Below are 6,368 nucleotides of genomic sequence, written 5' to 3' on the forward strand. Positions count from 1 at the left end.
CCGAGGTCAGCAAGACCAGTGTGTCTGACATCACTGCGTAAGATGGGACTCGCTACAGCAGTCTGAGGCTAAGTCAACAAACGTAAACGGTGCGGAGAAGAAACTGAATATAAACAGAACGAAAAAAACAAACAAACAAACGACTGAGCTGAAAGAGAGCTCTGGGTACCTGGGTTTAAGCAGAGGCAATAAGGAAGAGCTACTCTGGGAAAAACGGAGATCAGCGCTGGGGGCTGAGCTGGGCTGGTACAGGAGGTTGTGAGAACTGGCAACTGTTGAAAGACAAACAAGAATCACCGAGGAGGGAAAAAAAAGACTGAAATAGCTAAGAACAGAAATGTAGGAATATGAGAAGAAGAGCGAAAAGATTCCAATGTGGACAGAGACACGAAAAGGGTAAGGATTCCAAAATTCAACAATGACGGACCAAAGTTGGTGCCACAGCCAAGATGGGGGGGGGGTAACTGGCTTTGGATATTCAGGATCTCATAACTGTGAGGTTGATCTTAAGTCGAATCTCGTTGAGACCACCCCCGAACAAGACTCGGATTCAATTCTGATCGTATCCGAGTCTCCCATGCAAGATGCAGCTCCATGATGGAAGGGACACCGCCCCCCACCGCCCTCTGCCTCTCTGGGGGGGGGTTCTTTCCACCATCCAGGGCAGTCTGACAACTCGTAATTCTCTGTAAGACGATACGCCGTGTTTTTTTGGCCGTGAATCACCAGCCCCGCGGGGCGCCGTAACGCTACATGTAGCGTGGCGTGTGACCACACCAGCCGCCAGGAACAGACGACACTGAGGTCAGGTCCTCGTTGGCTCGCCGTCAACGGGCACGAGCTGCAGCTCTTACTACCTGTTATTAGTTAATGGAATCTAGAGCATTATCATGCCAAACCCCCCCCCCCCCCGAACGGCTGGGAGATAATTACAGGCGTTTTGCTACACTCCTTATTATACACCGCAGTATTAAAAGAGAGTACAATGCACTGCGCTTTCTCCTCTCTTCAATCATGTAAACCACAGGACGTATCTCAGATGACTTCAGTCAAAGGTACTTTCCATTATGAGAAAGCGCCGATTAGCTCAATGCCACGACCCCCCCCCCCCCCCCCCCCGCGCTCCCCGGCCAAGATTGATGACGAAGGCTTGCGTGAGCGAGAATTCATTTGTGCCCAGACGCTTAATCGGATCAATTATAAATCAGTGGCTTCCACAGCAAAGAAAGTCATCAAGTTCACAAGCAGATTCATGAATATCTGCTCTGCGTCGGGAGTGACTGATAGGCTCCTGCGGAAAGGTGTCTGAAGACACGAGCCAATCAGATCACACTGTCGTCTTCGACTTTGACAGCTGGCTGCATCCAAATGGAGACACTGCTGAGTTTGCCGATTCTTTTCAAAGAGTTTGTCTGTCAGAATCAATAAAGGTGACTGACTGTACTTACGGAATCCAGTCCGGAAGGTTATACAGGATGGGTATTCTACAATAAGGGGAACCAAATATCCCTGGGCCAGCAGTAACAATGACTTATTGGGACTCTTCCTCTCGCTTGAATAATCGGTAGCAAATTATCTGAGTACATTTCGTTAGTCGTAGGATTGTTGTATCAGGCATGCGATTGTGGCAGAGGTGCTCCGGTCCAGATTGAGGGGGAATTTAGCCCAAGAGGAAACGTTTGGGAGAGATAATGGGAAAGAGGGTGCAGACTATTGGCATGGGAAGTAAACACATATAAATCACCTTATAATCCCTGTCACCACAAGAGAAGAAGGCAATCAGCCCCGACAAGCGGGAGACACAGCTAGATAGGAAAGAACAATGCAGCCCTTTCATTAGGGATCTTTCGGAGCGCGTGAGGGAACGGAAAAGCCGCTTCAAATGAGGAGCATCGGCCAATCAGCGAGTGACAGGGCTCCTACTGCTGACAGACTTGGAGAGAAGCAGGGATATGGGGGGGGGGGTGGCTGGGCATAGAGCTCAGTACAGCCATCCATTAGGAAAATATGGACAAAGGGTGAGTAAAGTGCATGTGGAGAGGTGACTGCGTTGCTCTTCAGGGACAGACTGGATGTGTGGAGTAAGGGTGGGGCGTCCATCAGGGCTCCTTTCATCCTCCCTGGTCCTGCCTGCAAACATCAGAAGGGCCAGAAGACCCTCAGTGGGAGCGAAGACTGGTTCTCAAGGCCTTCCTGACCCTCGGCCTACACCATTCTTATTTGGCCGTAGGGGACAAGAGTGGGCAAGTCAACGGGGCACCTCGGCGGAACCAGCTGGGCGTCAGGCGGACCCAGGAAGCTTTGGGTGCGACTGGACCCGGCTATTTGACCCTTAGGATGGTCGATTAACCCAAATCAGCAGGCAGAGCTGGTCGCCACGGAGCCACAGAGCAAGAGTCTGCGGCAAGGGATTCAAAAAAATTGCGAAATATCGCGAAAGATCGCCCCCACCCCGTGTTCACCGTTGCCGGGGGAATTCCGAGCACAAGGTTCCAGAATGTTTGCCAGAGACGACTCTTGGGCTCTGGAGAGAGTGGATCCCACAGGGATGGATGCAGTCCAGATTATTCCGCAGCATCGTGTCGTCCATCCGGAAAGGTCCGGCATGCCTGTGCCGCTTTCCACATTAGCGGCGATCCGCGGCTCGGCCTGGTATTCCCCTCAGCCTTCTGCTCCCCTTCAGCGCGTGTAAGAAGCCAAAGCTGTTTTCGGAGTATTTAAGAGATAAGGCAGCACGGTTAATGCAGACGTTTTGCTCTAATCCATTTCTCTCCCCCCCCACCCCCCCCCCCCCCCCCAAGTGCCTCGTCTAGCAGCTCTCCCGATTCAACAGCGTATCTGTGACAGATTAGAGGAGATCACTGAGGATTACCTTCCAGGATAGAGCCTGTGAGTTTTGACCTCACGCCCGTCCGTGACATTCCGCCTCTCCAACGCAGGGCGGCCAGAGTCCTGGCGGACGGGAGACTCTGTTCCTCCGTCCCGCCCCCGTCGCTCGGCGCTGCCCGTCGTGTGGACGAGCGGATGGAAGACGACCTGGGAATTTTCGCCCGGTGCTGGATAATCCCTCATATTGTGCAAACAGTTTATAAGGCTCATATTATGCTCTGCCTTGCGGACACAGCCGCATGCTAGTTTACAGAGTTTTCTGCGGCTTGAAGACCACCCAGTCATACTATAGTAATCCACAAGCTTTGCAGCTCTTTACTGGAGCATGAATTCAACTTAAAGGCCCTCGTTTAAAAAGGGGTGGCTGCATCTCACATTCTTCTTAGCATAAGTACAACATGGCCACTGTACTCTATTAGAAACACGAAAAAAAATCAAATAAATTACTTACAGATTAATTTTATTTGCTCGAGGGTGCATCTGAAGCGTGCATAGTCCCGGCGGTCTTGTTATGACGGGACGGAAAGGGGCAACGGAGCGGAATTTGCGAGATAAACGTGTTAGAGCTCGCTTCGGCACATCCAGACGACAAACGCAGGGCTCTGCTCGGTCGTTCCACGGAGGGCACCCGAACGAGCCGACGGAAAATGGGAAATCCAAGCAAACACAACGTCTTAGGATATGATAAGCGACGACGTCAGGAGATACACTAAAACCGTGCACACAGAATCAAGCCAGGAGTCTATATATATGCCTCTGAAGGACCGTAATAACAAACCAAGAGAGTTAGCAAGATGCGATAAAGACACTTTGGATTTGTAAGAAGAGAAACATTTGTTGGCAAGCTATCTGGGTCATCCCCTTTGACAGTGGCTATTAGCAATTTATGTAATTCAGCAAGCGTGGAAGGAATTAAACATTTCCAGCCTGCACAAAGCCTAACCGTGGCTTTAAATAAAATTATTTATGGTTTATTAATACTTCAGTCTTTTTCGACACTGATTGTAGTTGTACTCTGGGTGTAAGCTGTCCCTTACCTTCACACGTAAACTTGGCCTGTATAAATTCTACATCTCTTCCCGAAACACACCAGAAATCAGGTACAATCGACAAGAAGTATCGTAACGCCTTTGTTATCGCCAGCATGCTACTCTACCGTTATACACAGTGCCATCTAGTGGAGTCCACAGGTACTGCATAACTTTGCTACATAATCAGTCCCTGGTCTTTGCGATTGGCGGCTCGGAGGAGGTTTGGTGGATTACAACAAACACATAACAGAATGTTAAATATGTGACCTATTAAAACTGTTTCAAGAAACCATGCAGCACATTTCCGTCAGGGATCAGGACTGGAAAGTCCGCGAGGGTGAACAGGCCACGTTTTTAGTTGTTTACGTTGCAATTTCACGTTGCTAGCCAGATTAAAACCTAACTCTACTTTGTTTTGCAGCTCAGGAATCCATACTGCACAACGTGACTGAGCATCCAGGCTTCCCCTGCGCCATTCATGCCGTTTCGCCCACGGTAAGAGGTCACATGACTTCTGTCCTCGTCATCGCTGCCATCACAAGAAACACATGCAGAATCACTTGTGTTCTTGAGGTGCGTATCAGCACCGCCCCCTGTTCGAGGTAAAGTGAAACTGGCTGCCACTGCCTGTGTCACCTATACACTCTCAGAAAAAAAAATGGTACAGCCCAAGGTACAAACAACATTAATGTACCACCAATGGTACAAAAATAATCCTCAGAGTCCATTTCTGTACCTTAAAAGGAACATTTACCTACAGCTAAGGTACAACAGGCAGACCCTTGATAGTTTACTCCTAGTGACACAGAATTGTTACAAATTGGTACTTTTTCTTCCTGACAATGTAGGACTGACTGGCTGTGAGGTTCACAACCCTTTAGACATCAGCTAGAAACGCATAGACCTTAAGATGCACCAGAAGGGGGGAGGTGGGGGGGCGGGGGGGTGGGAGTGTGGGAGACATATAGAGTCATATTCACCTGTCTGTTTGCTTTAGAGGGATGTAAATGTAACATTTTGTTTAAGAATGAAACACCGGATAATTCAGAATCAGTTTCATAGGCCAAAAATGCACGAATACGATGAATTTGACCCGGTGTAGCCAATACTAATAAACATAAAAACAAAGTCTAAGACTAAGGGACAGAAGAATGTGTTATATAGATATGTATTAAAAGTATGCATTATAAATACATATAAATATACAGTACAGAGGTGTAGTAGTGCAGCAGTGGAGTGAGATTCAGGTCCGGAGTGGTGCGACGGCTCAGGGTCCGAAGCTGTTTGTGTCTCTTCATGCGTTTGTTAATAAAGTTTTGTCACATTATATTATCTGCAGGTGATTTTTTTTCATGGTTGTTCATCGTCGCATTTGTCCCCGACCCACACCTCCCCCTCCCCCCGGTCTGTGTAGAAAGCAGACTACATCGCCTGCAAAAAGTAATTCTCACAGCAGTAACGCAGAGAGGACGGGAGAACTTCGCGAAAAACATCATTTCATCTTGGCAACGCCGAAGGAGAAAGAGACGAGTCCTGGCGAAGAGGAGCAAGAGGAGAATATTAATGTTTTTATATGTCTGCTTTTGGCCTGGGGTCTTGCGTAACAGCTAGAGTGTCCTGAAATAGGTAAACAGGCGCGCGCACACACACACAGAGAGAGAGGAAGGCTGCAGGTGGAGATGGGAACAAGGTGTGGACACGTCTCTAAACCTGGGGAGTGTGGGGGGGGGGGGGGGGACAAACCCTGGACCCAACACAAAGAGGCAGCGGGGCAGGGCCTCCAGGAGATCACAATACCACCAGGCTCCATTGTTCGCCCTGCTTTCATCTCCCCTCGCTTTCTCAAAATATTTGTAGGACTGGTCTGGCTCCCAAAACGGGGCTTAGCATTGCATGTGTATTTTTCTAAGGAACTTTGGCAGAGGGACGTTTCTTCAAAGCCTTTCTGATTTGTTTGGTCTTCTCCCCCCCCCACCCCCCCCCCCCCTTTCCCAGTTTTCTTCATAAATTTGCAGGATGTGATTCCATGGATGCCGCATTGTTCTGAATACCCCTATCTAGTCGGATCATCTATTTTTAATGTATTACTGGACTTGGTGTAATTTGTACACGTTGAGCGGCTCTTTGATTGAGGCTAGACTTCACATTAAAGGCCGTAAACAGAACTTCTGAAGATCGCCCAGGGAAGAGAGCGAGAGAGAGAGAGAAAGAACTTAAGGACGAACGAAATATCTGAGCGAATGCGGAATCTGTCACAGGAAAGTTTTGAAAGCGCGAGCGAAAGAACCAACTTTCTTTTTTTTTAACGATTAACGGAAAGAAAAGTGGAGAGGAAAAAAAAAATGTTTGAAAACCCTCCCAAGCTTCATTATGTCTCCCCATTGAATGTTTGATGCCACATTCCAGTGGAAGTTGCCATTGATTAAACCCTGGGGCCGCCGCTGAGTT

The 6,368-nt window shown here is 48.6% G+C and overlaps 1 long non-coding RNA gene across 1 annotated transcript; it reads right to left on the bottom strand.

Moving 5' to 3' along the window:
• Nucleotides 1–1,123: 1,123 nt before the first annotated feature.
• Nucleotides 1,124–3,469, bottom strand: LOC125723315 (uncharacterized). Its single transcript, XR_007386859.1, has 3 exons — nucleotides 3,341–3,469; nucleotides 2,873–3,036; nucleotides 1,124–2,702 (listed from the first exon to the last, which is right to left on the bottom strand). It is a non-coding gene; the product is annotated as an uncharacterized LOC125723315 (long non-coding RNA).
• Between the last annotated feature and the right edge of the window lie 2,899 nt (nucleotides 3,470–6,368).

Source organism: Brienomyrus brachyistius, unplaced genomic scaffold (genome assembly GCF_023856365.1).
Source record: "Brienomyrus brachyistius isolate T26 unplaced genomic scaffold, BBRACH_0.4 scaffold47, whole genome shotgun sequence".
Lineage (NCBI taxonomy): Eukaryota > Metazoa > Chordata > Actinopteri > Osteoglossiformes > Mormyridae > Brienomyrus > Brienomyrus brachyistius.